General features: G+C 45.0%; 1 protein-coding gene and 1 long non-coding RNA gene across 2 annotated transcripts in view; one reads left to right on the top strand and one right to left on the bottom strand.

The window, feature by feature from the left end:
* Positions 1–25,711, bottom strand: part of ARHGAP6 (Rho GTPase activating protein 6) — a 461,625-nt gene that overhangs the window by 274,300 nt on the left and 161,614 nt on the right. The window lies entirely within an intron of this gene.
* Positions 10,298–16,919, top strand: LOC135980751 (uncharacterized). The gene is made up of 2 exons (XR_010597649.1): positions 10,298–10,471; positions 14,277–16,919. It is a non-coding gene; the product is annotated as an uncharacterized LOC135980751 (long non-coding RNA).

The raw sequence follows: 25,711 nt of genomic DNA, 5'->3' as shown, positions 1-25,711 counted from the left end.
CTGGAGCCAGGGGCTTCTGGAAAAGAGAAACAAAACCGCCTGAGCCTCAGCAATTAGTCAGCCAACAAAGGCCTATGAAGCCACGACCTTGATGACTGACAGCAAAAAATGAAGAAAAAGTCTAGCGCAGTAGACAATAGGGCCCTGGGAATTACCAAGACAAGGATAAATATTTTCTTTTATACGGTTGCCAAGTTTTGTTGAAGCAAATTACAGGAAAACTGCTCTGGATTTTTAATTCAACCAATATTTTCCATGTTTTAAAGTTTCTCACTCAGATTTAGAACACAAAATGGAGATGGATATAAACGAGCTCAGTAAAACAGATATTAGCAGTGTTTTAAGAATAAAAAGATCAGAATTTCTTTGCTTTTTTTTTTTATTGTTAATTTAAAAGCCACCAGGATAGGCCTCATCTATATTATAAGTTGCACCGGTTTAGCTAGAAGTATGTTTTTAAATTGATGTAATTAAAACAGTGCAAATCCTTTTAAGCTAAAACGATATAAGCCAGGTTTAAATCAGTTTGAGTGTCCATGAAGTGTGTTGCACTAGTCTAACTAAATCCATTTAAAACTGATTTTAGTTTAAATCAGTGCAAAGCATGAAATACCTTTTAAATAATCCCGTCTGCAAAGGTCTCTCTTAGATGTGTAGTTCTGGCTTGCAGATGGTTCAGTTGGACCACACCACTACTAATGCTCACCTCAGAGCTATTAATGTAGCACAAGCTTAAAGTGCAGTTCTTCTATGAGAAGCTTACTAAAAGTGGCATCTTGGGGTCCCATGTTTATTGACTCTCAGTGACTGCCATATCAAAGGTGTTTTGTTTACAAAGCAAAATATGGTTTTACTAATTGCCAGCCCGAAAATTCAATCTGGGATCTGACACTTAAGCTGGGTTGACGTACCATCACTTCCTGTAAAAGATTCTGCTAGTCAGATTATGTTGCTATGTCTTTTGCAACCCTATCATCTTCAAATTATGCCCTGATATCTGTGCTACCTCACTGTTTCCAATGTCCTTTCACAGGTATAAGTGACTGGAATTTAGTAATCAATTCTGTATATGATGTCCAAGAAGGAACAGACTCCAGTTCAGATTATTCTAGCTGCGCTGGATCAGCAGGGCCAACAGAAATAAAAAGCATTAAAATCTTATTTTTTGTCATTGAGACAAGCAGTGACTAGAAGCAAGTAGCAACCACTAAGAAGTAATTCTGAACACAGGATACAAGAATTAGATCTGTTGAGAAGGTGACATCTTTACACAGTGACTTTTCAAAGAACAATACTGTGAGATGCAATGGAAAAACTGCTCCCGTTTTCTTTAGTGCAATGGAGCACCACTTTGTTTTGTTTCCTGTTCCACCAACTCTCCTACAATGGTTTCCAAATTTATTTCAGCACTGATCTGACAGAATAATGGGTACATTTCAATAGCCAACGTGACAGGATTTCTGCCACTGTACTGACTCTGCACCCTACTTACATGTTCTGTTTTTCATGTCAACTCAGAGACTAGTGTGGATCCCACAAACTTGACTCTTTTCATAAAGATCATCAGTAGAGTTGGCAGAGAGGGGCTGTGAATTTAAAATGAATTAGTTAAAGCACATTAAACCTATGTGTGGACGCTCTCATTCAGAAGTAAAGTGACCTCAGTTTGCTTTAGTTTAGCTCATTAGGAACAGCTAACTGCCAGTGAATACACAGAGTTTTTTCAAGACCTGTACAAAAAGTTACTGCTTTGATACACATTTAGCCAATGGCAGAAGTAGAAATGGAACCCACGGCTTCTGAGTCCTTCAAATGACCTTTCCACTGAGTCATGCCACCTCCTGACAGATCATGGGCTACTGTAGCAGCCACTGCCTGCGGTACAGGTATTCCATAAACAGGGGTGAGAGAAGATTTGATGCCACTGAAATCCATGAAGTTCCCATAGACAGACCTTACAGACTTTGTGCAAAGTGAAAGGATTTGGTTGGGAGTTTTGAAAGGGTCCCCTAAGTCGCAAAGTACTTTGGGATCCTATGAGATTAAATATTTAATATAAGTTTAAGGTACTAATCATTTTTTCCTTGGTGCATTATTCTTTATTTTTATAAATTCTACAACAGGGGTTCTCAAACTGGGGGTCGGGACCCCTCAGGAGGTCACGAGCTGTCAGCCTCCACCCTAAACCCCGCTTTACCTCCAGCATTTATAATGGTGTTAAATATATAAAAAAGTGTTTTGAATGTATAAGGGGGGGTTGCACTCAGAGGCTTGGTATGTGAAAGAGGTCACCAGTACAAAAGTCTGAGAACCCCTGTTCTACAATAATATTTGAGGAAAAGAGAAAAATCAGGGACAGTCTTGTCAGCCTTCTGCCACGTGAGGAGTACAAAGTAAGATCCTGAAATCCTCTCCCTGGGCTAGCAGTACTTAAGAATATTGTGGAGAGAGCACAGCCAGTGTTTAGGGCAGGGGTAGTCAATAGGCAACCGCCGACCAAATCCAGACCGCCAGATGCTTTTGAACGGACCCTGAAATCTTTTTGCTTACTTATTCTCATCATTATTATTAATTATTATTTTTATATTTTAACTTCTCTGGAGTGTGAACCTTGACTATACCTTGACCAAGAAATTTGGACTTTGACAAAAAATAATAGACTATCCCTGCTTTAGGGGAAGAAGAAGCACAAGTACCCTATGTTGCTAATAAGTGTCTCGATCTCCCTATGGCTAGTGCGTGAAACTGTATTTAGGGACGATAGAGTTCAATTGCTTGAGAAAGAGAAATTGCAACAAGGGTGTTGCCAGGGGGTGGGAGGGGCGGGTTGGGGGGAGACAGGCAGAGGTGCAATCAGTATAGACACTATTATAGAGGGACATACTATTCTTTCCAAAAAAGTGAGTTTTATAATTAGCTTGAAATATCTATTTCCTTTTATCATAGGGTGACTGGCCCCTTTAAGGGATGATAGGGCCAGCCACACCTATGCTATAATTAAGTAGCAGCTTCACCACCTGAGGTGATCGTTTAATGGACACCTGGGCCTTATAAAAGGGTTGAGTGAGATCTGTCTGGAGCTGGAACTACAGGGAGTGAGTAGGTTCCTGTGGAAGGCCCTAAACCAGCGTCTGCAGTGACTGAGAAGGGGAACCAGCCTGGGTGGCAGTGCTCTATCCTAGAGCCAAATTGAGTCGCAAAGTTAGCTCAGGAAGAGGCTGAGAACGGAGTCCAAAAGCTGGGCTGAAGAAAAGCTTCCAAAGGACAGCAGAATCTTTTTGTTTGGTACTTTTAGTTGGACACTGCGCTATCCCAAAAGGGATAGTGTTTGTTTGTGACATAGATGGAGGGCTATACCACATCTCCAGAACACAACAGTGTTTGGAAAACCAAAGACTTCCATCCCAGGGAGGGAAAGTGAGGCAGGGAATGCCTCAAGAGCTGCACTCCACCAGTAGAGAGCACTATGTAGTGGTCACCCGAGGGTTGCCAACTGTTTAATCGCACAAACCCAAACACCCTTGCCCCATCCCTGTCCCACCCCTTCCCAAGCCACGCCCCTGCACTGCCCCTTCTCTGAGGCCCCGCCCCCTGCTCACCCCATCTCCCTCCCTCCCTAGGCAAAACTTCCACCTTGCGCCCCCCGAGCCCTCGCCCTGAGGCGCCCCCCCCCCCGCGGCAGCTCACCCCTACCCCGCCTCCTCCCCGAGCATGCCATCGCTGCTTCACTTCTCCCGCCTCCCAGGCTTGCGGCGCCAATCAGCTTAGGCGCCACAAGCCTGGGAGGCGGGAGAAGTGAAGCAGCCACGGTGTGCTCAGGGGAGGAGGCGGGGCAGGGGTGAGCTGGGGCGGGGAGTTCCCCTGCGTGCCGCGCCCCCCCCCCCCTTGCTGCAGGTGGCCCTCCCCACGCTCCACTGCCCCAGCTCCCTCTGCCTAAATGCCGGCGGCGACTGGGGCGGACGAAGATCCGGCCACCGCGGTCGCTGCCGAAGAAAATGGCGCCCCCCAAATCCTAGCGCCCTAGGCGACCGCCTACATCGCCTAAATGGTTGCACCGGCCCTGCTGAGGGTTGGCAACCATAGGTCACCCCCATGACAACTCTCTAAATGCCTCTGTTACTACATCGTTCTGACTTTTCCTATACAACAAGACAGTAATGACTAGCTCAAAATTACCATGTGACAGGGCTTCTGAATAAGGCAGGAATCCTGTGAAAAAGTAGCACGTGATCATGTAATTAAAGACTGTATCATAAAGCATATGCACAGAAGAACACCAAATTATAATTGGAAATATATTTCCCAAGGGCTGCTCTGCACACAGTTTTTGTATCAACTTAACTATATCAGTAAATCTATGAACATGAGCTATACTGATATAAGCACCTTTATAGCAGTGTAACTGCATCCCACAGTAGGGGTGGCACCATTTTAACTGTTTTTAAATTGATACATAGATAAACCAGTACAGACACTGTACTGATAAACCCTAACTTTTGATGCTGCAACCTTGCATTATTTTAGAATACATATTTAATGTCACTTCACATTATATAGCCATATGTTTTCCTTTTAAAATGTGAAAAAACCCAAAACACTCTATAAGCAAAGAACAAACATGATGGGTGGTACAGAAGGTGCCAATGGGAAAAGAGGGGGTGGGAGGGCACCATTGTGTTAGATTCTCAGCAGCTCTTGGGCTGATCTAATTTACAGCAGTTTGCCCACTGCGGACAATGGCTGGAGGACTTTGACCATTCCCATTCCCACCCTTAACACATGCCCATAATTTCGGGGGCTGCAAGGCCATGTATACTGCCGTCACACCATGTCTGCACTGGGGGAATTCTTTGTGGACCATTTGCACCCTCTTACATCAACAAAGTCGCATTAAGGAGACACAGTGGGTGACAGAATCTGCCCTTATGACTTTCACTGAGCCTTATTGCTTCAAGACTTGGTACAATCTTTATAGGATAAATATTGGTGTTATTGTCTGTCCAATTATAAAAGAAGAAATAAAATTACTGAGCAGACAGTTTGACACTCAGAATTAGTTCAGATTGCTTCCCAAAACACAATGCACTGGACAGGGTGAGTTTCACAATGGGATATCTACCCATGGTGCATCGCACTCTGCATCATTACGAGAGCTCCTAGTAAGTATGAACTCCACAAATACAAGAAACCAAGTAGGAGAAGCCAGGGGGTTCCGCAAGCAGCCTCCACCCCAAGAACCGCCTCCGCAGCTCCCATTGGCTGGGAATCGCGGCCAATGGGAGCTGCAGGGGTGGCGCCTGCAGATTGGGCAGCGTGCATAGTTGCCTGGTCACGCCTCCGCGTAGAGCCAGAGCGGAGACACGCCGCTGCTTCCAGGAGCTGCTTGAGGTAAGCGCCACCTGGAGCCTGCACCCCGACCCCCTCTCGGGTCCGAACCCTCTGCACCAGCCCTGATCCCCCTCCCACCCTCTGAACCCCTTGGTCCCACCCAGAGCACCCTTCTGCACCCCAAACCCCTTATCCCCAGCCCCACCCCAGAGCCCGCACCCCCAGCTGGAGCCCTCACCCCCTCTCGCATCCCAACACACTGCCTCAGCCTGGAGCCCTCTCCCGCACTCTGAACTCCTCATTTCTGGCCCCACCGTTTCTGGCCCCACTGCAATCCCAGCCGTAGCCCTCACCCCCTCCCGCAGCCTAGTCCCCTGAGCCAGCCTGGTGAAAATGAGTGAGTGAGAGTGGGGAGAGCATGCGACGTGTGTGTGTGTGTGTGTGTGTGTGTGTGTGTGTGTGTGTGTGTGTGTGTGTGTGGTGAGCAGGGGCAGGGCCTGGGAGAAGGGGCGAGGCAGGAGCGGGGCATGGGTTTTCAGTTCTGTGTGAGTATAAAGTTGGCAACCCTAATAAGACCTAGTGTGTGGGGTGTGGGAGGAGGCACAGATTACCCACATCTGCAGGATTCTTACGCATTCATTTGAAGCATCTAGTGATTGCCAGTGTCAGAGACACAATACTGAACTAGGCAGACTTTGGGTCCGATCCAGTCTGGCAATTCCTGTGTGCATTCTTAAAAGTAAGCCAATTTTGAGGCCCCAAAACCTTGACTGTCTCTCTGAATCTCTCACTCCAATAGAAAGTTTATGTTTATCCTGGACATACAGCAGTTAAAACAGGAATTAAAGCCACAGCTCCACTGACAGTTCAATAAACTATTAGCAAGTAGAATAAGCCTCACTCTTTTTATTACTTCAGAAAGACAAATATGTTGCTATAGTATTAGTATTTTTGTCCTTCCTGAATCAATTAATGAGGCCAGATATTTATTTAGCACAAACAGCCCCACTTCTGTCTTCTGAGAGTTTAAAGAGTTTAAAAGCTGCAGAACAAGAACAAGAACAAAAACAAAACAAAACAACAACAAAGAAAGCCAAAGCAATATAATAACCTTCTAAACTATAGCAACTGTGAAGGGGACACAATAAAAGCCTAAGGCTGTCCCAACTAAGCCCTTTCTTCACTGAAAATAAAGAGCTCCAGGGAGGTCACTTCCTTTGAACAAAGTGTTTCTTTTGTGATAAGGTCACTGATAAATAAAAACTCCACTAAAACACAAACAATCACTGTTAAACTAATGGACCCATCCTGCCCCCATAAAGTCTGAATAGTGGCTATTATACCCAGCCTGGTCAGACACTGTCTCCTCGGAGATTTACTTCGCATCTTGGAAGGGTGGGGGAAGAACGTGATTCCTCAATAGCCCAGAGGAAAAGGCCATAATAAAACAGATTGTGCAGGCAGGAAGGGATGCAAAAATGTTGTGAATGATTACTGCACTAACTGACTGGATACAACAGTTGGTTTTACCTGTAATGCAGATAGTTGCTGACAGACAATATAAGGCAGTAGAATGTTCCAGGAAATTTCAGAATTTCCAGAAACATTCCCTTAGGGACCAGGTCCTGCTGGTTGTATTCCATTGAGTAATCTACTCCATAAATGGACCCACTGATACAAATGGGATGATTGTGGAGAAAGATGTTGCTCAGCATAAGTAAGGGTACCAGTATTGGGCCCTATATATGGCTGCATGGAGCCAAAAACAGCACGGAATGAAGCTGGATTAAATCAAACCAGTTGGCTACAGCAGACTGGGTTGGGTAGGGTGGGAGGAAGAGGTTTCAGACTAATCCAAAAATATACATTTTAAATAAAAAATACTATTAGAAGAAGCTTTTTAAAAAACCCTATATTTTTCGGTGTTCTATGACTTTTTCATTCTGACCACAATTTTATTTCAGACCACATCATCTTCATATACTTTTTTTCATGTTGATCCCAAAATTAGAGAAGAAAAAAATCTGTACATTTACCTAAACCATATTATATTTGCATGGGACTTTGATACATTAACTGTTTTTCGTAAAATGCATTAATATTACACAATAGATCAGGGGTCTCAAACACAATTTACCTTAGGGCTAGGGCCAGCCCACAAATCCTCCCAGCGGGCCAATAATGTCACGGAAGATGGTGTTCAGAAAAAAAAGTTTATATTGTATTTTTTATTTCAAATTTCTTAGAAGCAATAAAACTGTCATACAACTTTATACAATTCTTCGCCTGCCAGAGAGTTTATAGTGTTTGCCAGACACCTGGCAACGCTTCAGTTCTGTCAGTTTGTTGATGTTCGGCCTCAGTGACTGAGCAGTTGAAACCTTCAGGATTGCACCAAGGTGTGCATCAGATAGTTGTGTTCGGTATTTTTACTTGTTTATATTCATTGTGGAAAAAAGTGATGTTGCTGCCATGGCTGACTCTGCCCAGCAACTAGTGATGGTATCTCTGTCCCTCTCCCGCAGCCAATGGGAGCTGCGGGGGATGGTGCCTGCAGCAGACAGAGCCATCAGTGTGACTGCATGGGGTCTCTCCTCCACGGGTCACAGTGGGGAGGTTCTCGGGCCGCAGATTAGGGTTACCATATTTTAGTTTTAAAAAAGGAGGACACTTCATGGGGCCCCAGCCCCACTCCAACTCCACCCCTTCCCCGCCCCAACTCCGCCCCTTCCCCAAAGTCCCCGCCCCAACTCTCCACCTGAACGCTCCACCCCCTGCTCCTCCCCTTCCCCTGCTTCCCGCGAATCAAATGTTCGCGGGAAGCCTGAAACGGGGAGGCAGCAGGTAAGCTGGGGCTGGGTGCGGCGCGGCCCAATCCGGCCCCCCTGGCCGAGCGGCTTCCTTCGGCGGCCAGCCAGCCCAGGCCAAGAGGCTCTGGCCCCGGCGTCTCCCGCCCGGCTCGGTTCGGGCCCTGGGGCGCCGGCCCCCAGCCGAGCATGGTTGGCCCCGGCCCCATCCCAGCCCTGGCCGAACACCGCCGGCCCCGGCCCAGCCCCGGCCCCGGCCGAACACCCCCAGCCCCGTCCCGGCCGAACACCGCCGGCCCCGGCTCCGGCCCCGCACCGCCGGGCCCTCCCTCCCTATTTTCCTGGACATGTCCGGCTTTTTGGGATTTCCTCCCAGATGGGGATTTGAGGCCCAAAAAGCCGGACATGTCCAGGAAAATCCGGACGTATGATAACCCTACCGCAGATGGCCCACGGGCCATGACTTTGAGACCCCTGCAATAAATATACAGTAATGAGCTGAGTCTAGAAACTGAGCTGGTTAGGTACATGTTAGAGGGGTTTTGATTTCCTGGGCTCAGCAAAAGCTTACCCAATACAGTGCTTTCCTCTTCAATATATAGATTTTCAAAGGATCACAAGAAAAATGTTGTTTACCCAGTTAAGAGCTGTGTGGTCATCAGAATTTCTATCCTGCAGAAATTTCACATTTCTGATGGTTTTTCTCCATTCCAAAGTGGAACAAAATGTTAAAAATGCAAATTTTTATATGGAATGGAAATTTTGGAAAAATTCTGGGCTAGATAGCAGGAACCAGCCTGATTTACATCTGAAGTTTTGACAGTATTGACACATTTGTGTGTAACGTGAATGTGTCAATTCCGTGGAATCTGTATTTTCCAACAGAAAATTGTTCCATCAGAAAATTTTCTATTTTCTCTTTCGCACACGCCGCTATTCAACCAAACAGAGGTTTTGAGGGGCTTTTTTGGCAGGTGGAGAGTAGGAGAGGAAACATTTCTACATGTTGCAGATGAGAGGACAGGATAAATTAGAAGCTTTCTCCAAGGGGGACATGTTTAAGGTAGGAACCTCTTCAGAAGGAGACTTTTACTGAAGACACTGAGGCTATGTCTACACTGCACTTTCGTCGGTAAAACTTTTGTCGCTCAGGGGTGTGAAAAAAACACACCCCTGACTGACAAAAGTTTTACCAACGAAAAGCACCAGTGTGGACAGCGCTTCGTCTCCCACTGACAAAGCTACTGCCCCTCATTGGGGTGGTTTTATTTTGTTGGCAGGAGAGCTCTCTTCTGCTGACGAAGAACGGCTACACTGCGTATGTAACCCATTCACCTAATATAGGGTTCCCATATTACAGCAAGCAAAAAAGAGGACGGGAGGAGCCCCACCCTAGCCCCGCCCGTCCTGCCCTAGCCCCGCCCCTGCCCCTTCCACTCCCTCCCACTTCCCGCCCCCCTCAGAACCCCCAACCCTCCCCCCGCTCCTTGTCCCCTGACTGCCCCCTCCTGGGACCCCTGCTCCTAACTGCCCTCCAGAACCCCACCCCCTACCTAAGCCTCCCTGTTCCTTGTCCCCTAACTGCCCCCTCCTAAGACCCCCCCCACCCTAACTGCCCCGCAGGACCCTACCCCCTACCTGTACCCTGACTCTCCAAAATCTTATCCACAACCCTCCCAGAAAGCCCCCCCGTCTCTTGACTGCCCCCTCCAGAACCTCCCTGCCTCTTCTCCGACCCCCTGGCCCCCTTACCCTGCCGCTCGTCCCGGCACGCTGGACAGCAGGGGAGGAGGAGCGGGGGAGGAGCTCCAGACTGCCGGAGGCGATCTGCGAATGCAGGGAGGGAGGAGTGATCTCTGCTGCAGGGGAAGCAGAGGAAGGGCTCTCTCTGGCTGTCGGAGCCCCATCTAAGTGGCACCATCCGGCCGGCTGCCCTGTTAGCCGCGCACGCTCTGCATGGGGGGGGGGGGGGGGGGAGGGGAGTCCAGACATTTACAAATCCCCCTGGACGCTATTTTTAGCTCAAAAAGCCGGACATATCTGGGGGAATCCGGATGAATGGTAACCCTACCTAATAAGGGGATATCTCTTTAAGAGACCCATGGAGAGGAGAGAGGAGTGAGTTGTGTCTGAGTCATTGTTGCTAGGCAGATTAAGCACTCCACATCCAGAAGCTTTGGGGGTCTGCTCCCTGTTGCTGGGGTCAGATTCCATGAGGGCAAGCAGTTAGGGCGGCTGCTTTGCAAAGGGCCATGTGCCCTGTGTGAGTTGGGAGAGGCTGAGCCCAGGAGCAGAAAGCAGGCTGTTGTCCCTAACTCTGAAGCATTTTGCAGCAGGTTAGTGATATTGTTAACCCTCTAACAGGGAAGCATGGGCAATGCTAATTATAGGAAGGGGAAATTGGGAAGGGAAAAATAACTTCTTCTATTTGAATTGTATGCTTTGAATATTGTTTTGATTTTAGCCAAACTGTTCTAGTTAAATTATCTCAACTAGTCTGAGTCACCAACTTTTCTTTACATGCAGGAATGGGGAAAGTGTCATTTCTATTTTGATGGCATAGTGAGCTGGATAGATGCTATGTGAGCTGTCCACATGGAGCGAACAGGAAGAGGAATTTCAGAAATGTCCAGGGCTTTAAATGGGGAGGGGTGCATGCCTGTGTACCTGGCTGCAGGGCAGCAGAGTTCAAAATGGTGACCAGAGCAGTCACAAAGGGCATTGTGGGACACTTCCTGGGGGCCTAGAGTGACCAGATGTCCCGATTTTATAGGGACAGTACCGATTTTTGGGTCTTTTTCTTATATAGGCGCTTATTACTCCCATCCCCATCCCGATTTTTCACATTTGCTGTCTGGTCAATCTTTGGGGGCCACTTAGGGTGCAGTGACTACACTGACACTGAATCGCTTTAACTTTATTGCAAAAAGCTCTATGCTTATAGTCAAGGTGGTTTTATTATGTCAGCATAGCAGGAGAGTTAAATTGGTGGGAGGGGCATAGCAGTGTGTAAACCTCCACTGTTTGGTCAATGAAAGCTGCCTTTTGTTGACAAAACTCTGTAGTTTAGACGTGGCCTACTTCAGAAACTAAAGTTAACATTAACCACCCAATTCAGAAACACTGGTGAAGTTCTTTGGCTGAGACAGCTTAAACAAATTTCCAGCTGTTTTTCACCCCATCGATCAGTTTGATCATTAATTTCCTCACAACTGCAGTAGTTTAGTATGATTTCATTTGTGTTTTTAGGATGACATTATTCCATTATAAAGTGTTAAAAATATTAGGATCAGATTCTGACATTCAGTAGTTTATTTCCCTAGTAGTCCCATTTGCAATCAGTGGGGCCACTGACAAGGTAAGGTTCTAATCAACAGGCGTCAGATTGGCAGAAACTGGTCCTAAATAAGCAAAAGTCAAATGTTATCCTCTCCATGAGCCACTGTGTACTAAGACAAGCACATTACCAGCATGTGAATTTGTGATTGTTCTATTGGAAACCCCTCAGAACAAACATGATGTTTTGTTTGAGTTTCAGTAAAGAAATTAAGACTGAGCTAATCCAAATGTTATTTTAGCTCTAGCTATTCTCCCATTTCACTATAATTGATAGCACCCTGTTCAGTTTGAATAGCTTTGGACTTAACTTCACAAATCTCTATGAGTTAACGACTACAGTCGGAAAATTTCAGCCATGTCAACTCTGACAAGCTAAGCACTTGGGGTCAAATTGGACTAGTCACATTACACATTACTTCTGGCACTTTGTTCCTGGAGGTTGCTATCTTGAGCTCAAGCATGTAAGCTTTTTTGGGGGTGGGGGGGAGGGGAGGGCAGGAAAGGTTTTTTTGTTTTTTAATTTAAGTGTCTAGCCTTCATGGCTGCACAGAAAACCTTAACGATGTGATCTCCTGTAAACTGCTGGTGCAGTGATGTTCTGAAACAATACCTCAGAGAGGTGTGACCTTCCTCTGGTCTTAACAAAGAGTTATTAACTCGTAAGTCAAATGATGATAATTTGAAAACACTGGTAGCTCTAGCTGGGTCCATGGCTACCGTTGCATCCTCAGAAATCAGGCCCAGATGTGCACTATCACACATGTATCTCACTTGGCTGAGAGTGCAGCTGGCACCTAGGACCATTCCTCCTGCCAGAACCCACAGCAGCCTCTCTGAGCACCAGGGACAGACAACAAGCCTTGTGTTTGGAGGAGGAGTAAGGATTTAGATGTTAGGGAGTATGGGATGGGGAATGTAAGATTAGGGAGGTAGGGAGCTGTGACACAGGGGGAGGGATGTGGGAGGACTGCCTCGACCACCTCTACTTGGACGGGGTTGCCTGGTCTGTGAACTTCTGCTCACTCCAGACTGCAGTGGCAACATCATCCTGAGGAATCCTGGGGAGGGGAGGCATCCAGCAAGGCTGGATGTGGGGCACAGAGTGAAAGGGAAGGAGCAGTGCTGGACATTGGGCAGAGAGAGCAGAGGGGAGTAGTGTTGGGCGTGGGGCAGAGAGGGGAAGACCCTAAACTCCCTATTCCACAAAAGCCTTGGAATAGTGGGGAGGGGTAAGGAGAGATAGGGGGAGGCAGGGGCTGCTGGGAGGGGAACGTATGGAAGCTTGGGGGGCGGGGAGGGCAGACATTCCTGCTTTCCTGGGTTTCACTGTAGTAATAATCATAAGTTTTCTGACACTGAACTAACTAGCTGCTGTGCTGCTACAACTGAAGAATGGCATAATCAATCAGTTATAGCAGCGACTTCGTTTAGTCAGTGTAAGAAGAACTTAAGTATGATTGTTATCAGGGCCGGCTCTAACTTTTTTGCTGCCCCAGGCAAAAAAAGAAGAGCGCTGCCCCGCGGTACCCCCCCCCCCCCCGAGTGACGCACAGCCGAACCCGCCCCCACCAGAGCCACCGAAATCCCCGCCCCCCCAGCACCACGCCGCCCAAAGCCCCGCCCCCTCCAAGTGCCGCACCCTCACCCCTCCTCCGAACGACGCACCGTGCCAAGCCCCCGCCGCCGAACCAAAATAAATAAATAAATAAATAAATAAAAATCCTAGCGCCGCCCCGCTCCAAGGTGCCACCCCAAGCACGTGCTTGGTCAGCTGGTGCCTGGAGCCAGCCCTGATTGTTATTAAGTCTCTAGCTGATTACTAAGGTGGCCGCTGGCACATCCCCAAAATACAGGACGTCTCGCCCTCTGTTGGCCAGGGACCATCTGCGTCACTCCACATGGAGGCGCTGCCCCACCCTTGCCCCTGCTGGTGTCCTTCTGCATCCAGAGTCTTGCTCATTTTCACTGGACAAAGTCATATCCAGGTCCTACTGAACAGGAACACTGCTCCACAAACTGTCTGGCTTTGAACTGGATGAATGCCCTCCCGCTCTCCCCCCTCCCCCCCCGCACTGACTTCACAATAAAAATTTCATAGCTGCTTTAAGTGTTCATTAACTAATGTGAATTAATGGTGATTATCTGCTGGAAATACCCTGGGGATACCAGCCTGGGCCCTCTCTAACCCCCATCCCTTCTGGGAAGGCAGTGACCCCACTGACTGAAATTTCTCTCCCCTCCCCCAATCTCTCTCAATTGGTCATTAAGAAGATAGACTTACATTACAGAATCTAGATGTCATTATCTAGTGGTATGTAACTTTGAAGTGCCGTATCTTAAATAACAGGAGATGAAGAACTCTTTGCTCATGAAAGCAGAGTCCTCTTTCTTACTAAATAAAGTTGGGACATACAATGGACTTTGAAGCCAATATACCCTCCCCATCATATCCTCTATGCTGGATTAGCAGTCACCAAATAATAGTGTTTATACTTAGATTTTACAGGAAGTGAGTGTATAAATGACGGACCCTTAGAGAAGGGATTGGAATAGAGTCTCACTGACAGTTATCACCTCAGGCACTAGGATGTTGGTATAAAGGCAGAGCCCATGATAGCCAGGGGGAAGAGAGAGAGAGAAAGAGACACCGTAATCACCAATTTACCAGAACTATAACTATTAGATTTAACCTACCTAGATTGGCTGTTGCCTACCCCATATACTAGATATGATGTTATTCTATTTACCTAGGATTTAGTAATACATTTTGTTTTAAGATTTTTTTTCTTTTATTTTTTACAGTATCCAAGTATGCTGGGATAGTCACTGTTGACCATTCTTGAAAGCAAACTTCTGACCTCTGGCAAGATACAAGAGGAGGTTAACAGGTATCTGACCTGCAGCATTCACTACAAGACAAGAGGAAAAAGACCACTCCATCCCCAAGAAGTTGTGTAAACAGACTGACTGTAGTCAGTAAGGAATATGGAGAAAGACTAGTGACAAAGTGGAGCAGGGAAATGCAAGTTATATTAGTATACATATTAACCAAGATTTTCCCCACAAAGCATTTGGGTTGTTTCCCTGGCAGAGTGAATTGATCACCATGGCTTCCAAATGGTCAGGAAGACTCCCAAGAGTTAACTATTTACTATAAATCAGTACTAGACTACAACTCAAAATCATGTCCAAGATTAATCCAATTTCTCTGGGAAGTGAAAAGTTCCTGAGGATGATCTACCACCTACTACCCATCTTGAGAATTTAAGAGAATGTGAAAAAACACAAGGAAACATTCCAGGGACATCTACTGCTGCAATTCTGTCAATTGTTTCACAAATCTCTCAACTCTTATTGAGTGGCTCTATCTGCTGGTAAGGATGAGAAACGATGTCAACCAATACTTCAAAATGATCCACAGAAAATGATCAGAAAGGTGATCTACAAAGAATTCCCTTTCATTTTATATTCAGTCCTGGCGGGTGCTGTCTTCTGTTTCTCTTGTTGACACTTCACTCCGTCCACAATAAATGAGGGCTCTGGTAGGAATGGCACTGAGTTATTCACTACAGCGGGATTTGAAAGATAGTAAAAGGAACATGAACATATACAAAGGCATGCTCTTTCAACTGCTCAAAGTTACTTTTTCAGCAATGGGCTGCCTATCTCTCACACAAAAGCGATAACAATGTCATTGACCGAATTGATTCAGGGTGGAAAGCACAAGTGAAACAGAATTGATTGTTCTTCCAGCATATTGTTGACTGCACCCTGATGCCTGCTTGTGAAGAAATGGCACTATGAGGGCATAACAAGAGACTGAAAAGTCACTCAAAGGGGGAAACTTTCTTGCAACCCTTGATGATTTATTTCAACAATAGGATGGAACATTCCACAAAATGGTGTGGAATGCAGATAGAAACAAATATACTTCAAAAACATTCCAAAATTAAATACTAGAGAGGGCTGCATCTTGTGTCAGTGACGTCATTGTCATGCTGCCCAGAGTAACAACTGTGAGTTGCAACCTCAGGGCAGACAGTCAAGAAGCAGGGAAGAGACCCCAAATTGGTTATATGTTCTATAATTAGATTTCACCAACACAATAACAAGTGTGAATTCTTAAAGCACTATAAGTCTTACAATGTAGTCACAGATCATTCCAGTCTATCTTGCCATCCAGGCAAGCTGGACTTAGTGATAGTTGGTTGCTGTACACCAGGAGTAGGCAACCTATGGCACGCGTGCCAAAGGCGGCACACGAGCTGATTTTCAGTGGCACTCACACTGCCCGGGTCCTGGCCACCGGTCCAGTGGGCTCTGCATTTTAAATTAAGCTTCTTAAACATTTTAAAAACCTTATTTACTTTACACACAACAAGAGTTTAGTTATATATTATAGACTTACAGAAAGAGACCTTCTAAAAATGTTAAAATGTATTACCGGCACGCGAAACCTTAAATTAGAGTGAATAAATGAAGACTCGGCACACCACTTCTGAAAGGTTGCCGACCCCTGCTGTACACCAAAGATCACAAAAGATTCAGGTTGTTTCCAGTCCCAAGAGACCAATCACTTACCCCAGGTCAATTTGTACCTTAGATCTCTCACCAAAAACAATACTTGTAGCCAATCCCGTAATAAACTAACTTAAGATTTAATTAGAAAAAGAAATGAGCTATTACAAGGTTAAAGCAGGCAAGCATATATACACAAATGAGTTGCAGTCTAAGGTTTTAAAAGGTGACAGAATTGTAGTAATCTGTCAGCTCTGAATGTCTTTTAGGGCTAACCCAGGTTGACCCTGGAGAACTCTGCTTTTGTTTCATAGCTCCAACCCTGTCAGAGTCCAAACAGCACAAGAGAGATGAAAAATTTTCATGTCAACTATTTTTATTTCTTTCTTTCAGAATTCAAGCTGACAGGATAAACTCTATATTGTGATGTCCCACAATGGCCCATTTAGTTTTGATAAGCCTTCTTGATGAGCAGGAGATGATCCCTCCTGACAGTTTCACAGCAAACATTTTGCAGGTATAAAGCAAAAATTTACATAGTAGCTTACAACATGTGATAAAGAAATTATAAGTGAGATTAATGCATTCAGCAATTTACAAGCATGTTATAAAGTCATTGTTATAAATTTGATATTCATCTTAACACATATGTGAAACAGACTGATTTCCAGCAATGAATTTGTGAGTGCTCAGCTAAGGCCTAAAGCCTTGGCAAGAGCTGGCACTTGGTTTGCCAGCATTACAATCATAAAAGAAGAACTCTTGTGGGCAGGCAAGTTTGCTCTGATGGCTAATGAATCTGAGGACCTCTCACATAGCACACACAGATAGAAAGCTACTCAATACAGATGTTGATACAGGTAGAGTAAAAGAAAGGTTTCGCTGGGCTTTCTACAGCAAAAGAAATGTTGGATTAAATTAATAAGGGCTCTTGATCAAAATTGCATAGCACAATGTTACTTTGATGCCAACGTCATGTCTGCCAAAATGAATGGTATCTAAACTGATGAGAAGGCAGTCAGAATCCATGCCCTTACATTCACTGCATAACACATTGGTTGAATCTGGTTGTTGTTTACCTAGCATGAGGGATCTGTCAGATCAACAAAATGCTTAGATTTATAGAGACAGTTCATTCCTTTTTCAGCATCTCTTCAAAGAGAGTAACAATGTATTCATGAGGGTCCAAGAACTTCATGGAGTACGCAAACAGGAGATTGCTGTCAAGAGTGATATTCGTTGGATGTGTCTTTTTGGATATATTTGTGAACTCATTTATTGCATCCCAAAGACACTGGAGATACTGGGCGAGTGTGATGACATGCTGGCTAATTCAAGTACTGGGCAAGACACAGATGGGTTGCTAGCAGGGATTTCATCCTTAACACCATCGCACTTGATGATGATTATGTTAAGCATCTTGCAAGAAAGACAACCAATCTCTGACAGCCTACAGAAGGACAGAATGCTTGATAGGACACTGTCACACAGGGAAAGTATTCTAGTGAACCTGGTGGAATTGCGATCACCTGAATGGTTTGCTAAGATTTGGATGGTTGTTACTGGTATAGCACGTAAGGCTCATGTACAGGAAGAAACACCAAGGCGAAGAAAGAAGGCATGCACAGTATCAGGCCAACTAAATTCCAGCTATGTAATGTCTGAAGCAGTAAGAAGGCAAGCAGATGTGCATAAATGATGATGTGCAGTTATATTATCACAGAATCATATTTGAGGAGATTGTCTTATCAATCAACTCAACGAGAAATTTACAGACAATCATGATATCGTCTTGGCTATATCTGCACTGGATCTCCTTTGTGAGATGTTCCTCAATATGCACACACAGTTACTTCCCTAGCTCAGGCCTGCACAACTCGTAAATCGGCGAGGGCCATATTACTCCAAAGAAAACAGCTGAGGGCCGAACCCCCACCCCGGCCTTGCCGAAACCCCCCCACAGCGCTGCCCGCCCCGCGGAAACAAACCCTCCTTCCCCAGCACCCCTGGGGAAAGGGGGGAGGGATAGCTCAGTGGTTTGAGCATTGGCCTGCTAAACCCAGGGTTGTGAGCTCAATCCTAGAGGGGGCCACTTAGGGATCTGAGACAAAAGTCAGTCCTTGGTCCTGCTAGTGAAGACAGGGGGCTGGACTCAATGACCTTTCAAGGTCCCTTCCAGTTCTAGGAGATGGGATATCTCCATTAATTTAAAAAACAGCAGTATTGAGCCTTTGTAATATGTTATAGTGGGCTCCTAAGGTAGTATAATTAAGGTAAAAGAAAAATGTCTTTTTGCTAGAAGTAGAATAAGATCTTCCCCCCACTTTGTAATCAATTGCCCTGTTGAATGAATGAGGTAGGCATGGAAGGCAGCACCTACAGACAGCTGCAACCCTTGGAGAGGGGATGGGAACCAGACCAGATCAGTAGACCAGGTCAGCCATCAAGTCACTGCTTGCCTCCTCAACCCCCCTCCCGCACCGCCGGCTCACCTGCACCCCCGCCACTGCCTGCCCGCTCGCCTCCTCAGCCCCCCCTCCCCTGCTGCCGGCTCGCCTGCCCCTCTGCCACTGCCCGCCCGCTCACCTCCTCAGTCCCCACCCCCTCGGCTCACCTACTCACCCCCTGCCACTGCCCACTCGCCTCCTTGGCCCCCCTCCCTCACCCGCCGCTTGCCTACTCACCCCCCGCGGGCCGCACAGTGAGCCCACCTACTCACCCTACGCGGGCTGCACAGTGAGCCCACACGGGCCGCATGCGGCCCCCGGGCCGCATGTTGTGCAGGCCTGCCCTAGCTGATGTTTCTGGAATTTGTACTGATTTTTTACAGCCCCTCCGTATACACACTAAATGCTTACTTGCAAGATCATCTCTGACAATGTCATAAGTGATCTAAGAACTGAGTGACAGAGGAGTTCCAGAAGGGTGAGCGTTATTTAAGCTGGCAATAACCTTCCCTGTGAATTTGTCTAATTTTGATCTCATTCCACACAATGAACAGAATCAAGAACTATACACTCAACAATGTCACAGGAAAGACTGAACCACCTGGCCGTGACTGCAATAGAGCTGGACAGTCTTACAAAATAGATTTGAATAGACTGCCAGATGTATGCACTCGAATGCACCCAAGATGACTAATGTTGTAATAGGCTGTTAAAAAGATGGAAAATGACATCTGAAAAAAAGCTGTGAATACAGAGTATTTATTGTATTATGCAATATTATGCATCATAACTTTGTTATTACTAGTTGAGTATCATAAGTAATAAGATTAAACTTGTTGAAATAATAAATTGTAACAATAAATGTTAAGAAATGATACATGCTCTTTGTATTTTTTGTTGGTTAAGCTCACTCCTAAAATATCTGATAAAGTGTTTTTGTTGTTGTCAAAAACAGAAAGTAAGAAAAGCCTCGCTACCAATATTTTGCTACTTCAGCTTCCAGCCAGCATCATAGAACTGAAACCACAGGGGTAAAAAATAATAGCTAATCAAACACTACTCCAAAAAAGATTTTGAGTTTGAATTTTCATCTTGATTCTTACTGCTTTTGAATGTTCTCGCCCACCACACTCAGTTTTCTGAACATTTAAAAGATATAGTGTCTCAACGGTAGTAATTCATTACCTATGACAAAAATCCTCAGTACAGAGAGAACTTTCACAGCATGTGACCTTGTATTGCTTCTCTGAGACATGTGCTCCAAAAAACCCAACAAGATTCTGAACATCTTGGAGACTCAAACCTTTGAACCTTCAAGATGAAAAAATTCTAAATTAGGAATCAAAACATTTTCTGTTTCCTAGCAGAACTGTAAAAGCACACAAACACTCCACGCAATCAGTGAGCTAGCTGAAAAATGGATTTTATCATCCAAGATGTCATAAAATGCCATTCCAAATGAGATATATTAACATTTTAAATTAATGGAGCTTTGTCCTAACAATATTTTTAAGAGCAAAACGTGAACACTGTTGCCATAATAAGGCTGACTTGTGGCATGTTTTGGGGGGGATTTTTATATGTCTTTGGATGCGTGAATTTAACCACCCAAGAAGCGTAATAATCCCCCAGCGTGCATTCATTGTGCAGCATTTTATTGATACAATGAAATGGAAGTTATGTAAAAGAAAGACGTCGGTGAGGAAGGTCAGGCCTGTGCATTTAGTGTGTATTCTTGATACCATTATGACATAACAGACAGGCAATCAGGAAGTTCCACTTACAATACATTCAGAGACATTTTCAAATAAACTTGATACAGTAAATCCCGATTGACGGCAATCCCTCTCCTCTTCTGCAATGAATCACACTCCTATGATATGTACTAGAGACCCAACAAAATTGTCCCCCTCAGCATTTGCAGATCATTTAATGCTGAATTGTCTGGAACTGTACATAACAAATGGAAATTAGGAGATGTTAATCACAAGACAGATTTAGCTTAATACAAATGGTTAGAGCCAACTGTCATATTTAGCACACCTAGTGCATGAACCATTTAGCAGTTCTTCAACCTACTGCATCTAATACAAACCAGATTTATTTTCCTCATTCGGTTTTCAAGTTCACTAGATGGGTACCACACTAGGTCTGTTTATATATTTTTGGCTTTATAGCAAACAGGGATTTGGAAGGGGAAGATTTGGTGTTGGTAATATGTATTTCATGGGCCTTCTGTTTACACAGCCAGCAGGGAAATGAGCACTCAGGAAGGTTCTTAATATAGGAAGTCAGATTAAAAAACGCTCTGAATATTTCTCTTTAGCCAGCCAGCAGCACTCTTGATATGAAAATGTAGGGTGACCAGACAGCAAGTGTGAAAAATTGGGACAGGGGGTGGGGGTAATAAGTACCTGTATAAGACAAAGGCCCAAATATCGGGCCTGTCCCTATAAAATCGGGATATCTGGTCACCCTATGGAAATACTGAATACACAAAATGCCAAGGGCTCCAGAATAGAAATGGGGAAGAGGGGACAAAAATAGAGCTGCAAGAGAGCAACAGCAATAGCCACTGAATGACAATTTGAAAATAATAAGATACAGAACTTTACATTTGTACCAGATAACAAGTTACACTTGTAATGAACCTCCACTATGGGCTTGTCTACACTTACAGCCATGGGCGGCGCGTATACGAGGCTGGGGGAGGCTAAGACCCCACAAAAAAGGCTGGCCATGCATATGGTTGCCAACATTCTACTTGCACAAAACCAAACACCATTGCCCCGCCCCTCCTCCAAGGCCATACCCCTTCTCTGAGGCCCCGCCCTCGCTCACTCCATCCCCCTCTCCCTCTGTTGCTCGCTCTCCCCACACTCACTCACTTTCATTGGACTGGCTCAGGGGGTTGGGGTGTGGAAGGGGGTGCGGGCTCCGACTGGGGGTGCAGGCTATGGAGTGGGTCCAGGGATGAAGGGTTTAGAGTGTAGGAGAGGGCTCTGGGCTGGCGGGGTGGAGCCAAGGGGCTGAGGCAGGGAGTTGGGGTGTGGGAGAGGAGTTTGGAGGGCAGGAGGGGGATTAGGGCTGGGGTGGGGGGGCTGAGGGTTCCAGCTAGGGAAACAGGCTCTGAGGTGGGCCCGAGGATGAGGAGTTTGGGGTGCAGGAAGGGTCTCCAGATTTGGGGGGGCCCAGGGCTGGGGCAGGGGATTGGGGCTCAGGGTTGCGGCATGGGCTTACCTCAGGTGGCTCCTGGTCAGCGGCGCACCGGGGCTTAGGCAGGCTTCCTGCCTGTCCTGGCTCCGTACTGTGCCCCAGAAGCAGCCAGCGGGTCCGGCTCTTAGGCAAGGGGGCCAGGAGGCTCGACACGCTGCTCTCGCCCACAGGCACCGCCTCCCTCCCCTGTGGTTCCCGGCCAATGGGAGTGCGGAGCCAGTGCTCGGGGCAGGGGCAGCATGCAGAGCCCCGTGGCCCCCCCGTCTAGGAGCTGGACCTGCTGGCCGCTTCCGGGGCACAGCACAGTGCCAGAACAGGTAGGGACTAACCTGCCTTAGACCCGCAGCACCGCTGTCTGGGAGCCACCTGAGGTAAACGTCATATGCCCTATTCATGAAAAAGGTTACCTCCAGGTTTTTGGGGTGGGTGGATTATATTTTGTTTTTTTTTTTGAGATAATCAGTCACGCTTACACATTGCAGTAGTGTCCTACTTTTGAATTTTGTTTACATTTCTAAATGGAATAATGCAGACTCCCCTCCAGCCATTACAATGCATCTGCCACACCTGTTATTTTACAGTGCTCAAGAACACTAGATGCCTTACAATAAGGGTAAATTTAACAAGGTCCCTTCCTTAAAACATTTACAGTCTAGCGAGGTAACAAACTGGGAGTTCACAGGTTTCTACTCCTTTAGCACCTGATCCAAAGCCTATTGGTCCTCAGTGGGCTTTTGGTACTCAGACTGGTGAACACTGGCATGTTTTGATAGATGATAGATGGGGGAAGAGATAGTTCAGTGGTTTGAGCATTGGCCCACTAAACCCAGGGTTGTGAGCTCAATCCTTGAGGGGGCCATTTAGGGATCTGGGGCAAAAAAATTGGTCTTGCTAGTGAAGGCAGGGGACTGGACTTGATGACCTTTCAAGGTCCCTTCCAGTTCTATGAGATAGGTATATCTCCATACATTATTATTAGAGAAGCAAAATTAGCTGAGGGTCATAAGCCATGTGGTGTTAGAAACCTTTCTGGTAGCAGAGGTTTACGTGAAATTAATGTTTGGGAAGAAATGTAAAGGATTATTGTTGTATGTTTGATCCTTGTGATATGTGGATTGGGGGTCCTGCATTTTTGTCAGAAACAGATTGAAGCATGTGGAACCTTCGTGATGAGTGGAGATGTTAGTCTTGTATGGAGAAATTTGCCCAGTGGAAGGATAATATGAATTTTGTGCATGGTTGATTTACTCTAATATACACAATGTATTGGTTCATTTTGTGCTGTTAATGAAACTCTGGATTTTCACACTAACTACAGTGTTGGGTCAAAGGGAGAAGGGGGAAAAAACAAGCCAATGGAACATGCTTTTTACACAGCTGAGGGGAGGGGAGGATTTTGAGTCTTTTCCACTCCTGGGCCACTCCAGTAACTCTTTGAATAATTGTGCTGCCAATTAAAATGCTTCTGACATTCCTGTGTGAGGTCACTTAATGAAAACTGTGTGTTAGGAATTTATTGCTAAAAGAGCAGTCATCAGCTCCATATCACAAAGCACTCATTTCTCTCTCACCTGCTCCTCCCCCTACCTCTTCAAAACTTTTGGACTGCATAGTTAGAGGTAGTAATCCTCCAGTACCTTCCCTTCTAGATAAACATGAGTCCACAAACTGTGATTTCAAACAACACTTCACATAGGTAGCCCATATAGCCATGTGTGCTTGGTTTTCAGAAAGAATGTAATATAATGTAAGCCCAGGCACTCTAAAGTTCTAATCCATTTGCAGGGATAATGTTACACTAAAAATTTCACCTGTATTGTGAATAGGTCACAACATGTCCTGACTCTGTTATAGTTGTAGTATAAACCAAGCCTACTTCCTGCTTTTAGAATTAAATTCATGGTATCTGTGTCACATTATGTTGACACGGTTTCATTACCTCAGAACACATTGAGTCAGATACTTATAAGATTTAATAGCTCAACCCTTTTTACTTAGATGGTCACAATAGCAAACATCCCATTGCAAATAGAAAAGTCGATTATGTATGCAAAGCAAGGAATTTGAATTTAACTTGCAGATGTTTGTGCATCCCTGATCCCTCACACATCATTGTGTTTTTATTTGGGATTTTAAATGGCTTCCTCTACCATTGTTGCAGCTTTAACATGACTCTACATATTTAGAACTAGCCAACCTCTCCAAAAAACATCTCCTTGTTAACTGCTGTCCGAAAGGGCACAATGTAGACATAATTATTAACATCTAGCTTCAGTTATTACATTCATCCACAACAATTCTCACTGATGCTTATTTGCTTCTGTCTAGTTCAGTCAGGACTGAGAGATATGACAATGATAATAAAATTACAAACTTACAACATTACAAAGCACAAGTAAACCAACCATAAAAAGCACTCACAGAATCACGGTGAGTATGTTGTGCTGTAGAAGAGATCACACTACAGCCAAAGGAAGTTAGTGAGTGTTGTGTGTCATATATTTTTGTCAGAGGAAAAAAAAAGACAAAAAACACATGTGATGTCCACTTAACACTGCTTAAATGGAATCAATGGGGTGACAATCAAAAGGAAATTCTAAATAGCTTGCCTGCTGCTGTTTCCAAAGGCGTTATTCTTACTTCAATTTGTAAAAAATGGGAGGGTGGGGGGTGGAGTAGCAAATTGGTTGTCTTTGACCTGGAAATGATTTTGGCTCTTCACCAACAAAGGGCCTGATCCAGCCAGGTGATGAGTGCTCCCCGGAAGAAGCCGTGTGGAGGATTTAATTCCATTGACTTCACTGGGTGTTCAGGGTACTCAACACCTGCTAAAAAGCTCTTGGGACCTCAGAGGCTCATAGTTGCTCCCCAACAGAAACTGGTGTGCAGTAGTGTCTCCTCAGCAGACCAGGGATAAAAACTAAGCTAAGATCACAAGTCAAATTCAATCTGGTGCCCATTTGTGTGAGTCATAAGACTACCATGCACCTTGCAATTTATACTCCATAATCTTTGAGGATATAACTGCACACCAGCATAAACGCATACTGGCAAAATACTTTGGGCAAGCTTTGCCTAGAGCCTGCTTACATTAGGCCAGTTTACACTATTAGTTCCTTAGTTTCTTGACTCTTAAGTTTACTCCCACAAATTGTAATAAAAAAGAAGTGTGGTTTACCTTTTAGCAGTGAGTATTTATTACAAAGACATTTTTAAAAAAATTGGATGAAGTTTTTAATTAAGTGAATTACAATCATTTTACACACATACTACCCAATTTACTTGAAAAATATTGCACTCAGAACAATAATGATATTAACTGGTAGCCAGTTAATGTACACCTAGAATTAGCCTATCTTCAATGTTTGCCTCATACAATTCACGCAGTCAGTGGCCTCTATTTTAAAAGCATAATATTCCTATATATCTTGTCAGGACCAATTAACAATGGCTAAAATACTTTAGTTGATGCATTTTTATTAGTGTAATAACCTGCTTACAAAATTGTTTTAAATTTAAAAGTTCCCTTATTTTATCTTTCTGTTGTTCATAGATTTTAAGGGCAGAGAGGATCATTATGATCATCTCATCTGACTTCTTGCATAACATAGGTCATATTTTTTTCATCCAGTTATTCAACTACGTGTCGTTGGATTTGGTGCAGGAAGTACAAGATGTCTCAGGCCTGGTCTACACAGAAAACGTAAGTCAACTTAGATATGTCGCTCAGGGGTATGAAAAATTCTTCTGTCAACTTAGCTACTGTCTCTCAAGGGAGTGGATTTACTACAGAAAAACGATTCCATCGCTGTAACAAATATCTACAGTACAAGGCTACATCAGCATAGCTGCAGCGCTACAGCTGTAGTACTTGTAATGTAGACTAGTGTCTATCTTTTCCTGTTACCTTCTTTTCTATGTTCTACCTGTCTAATTTTTATTGTCAGCTCCTCAAGGCCTGGACTTTGTCTTCTTACATTTATGTAAAATGTCATGCATGCAAGTGAAACTGTGTGAATAAGAAATAGGAATAAAATAACCTAAATTTGGCCAAAT

The sequence above is a fragment of the Chrysemys picta genome, chromosome 1, assembly GCF_011386835.1.
Source record: "Chrysemys picta bellii isolate R12L10 chromosome 1, ASM1138683v2, whole genome shotgun sequence".
In the NCBI taxonomy this organism is placed as follows: Eukaryota; Metazoa; Chordata; order Testudines; family Emydidae; genus Chrysemys; species Chrysemys picta.
The sequence above is the reverse complement of the archived record's forward strand: the minus strand, read 5'-3'. Positions and strand labels throughout refer to the sequence as shown.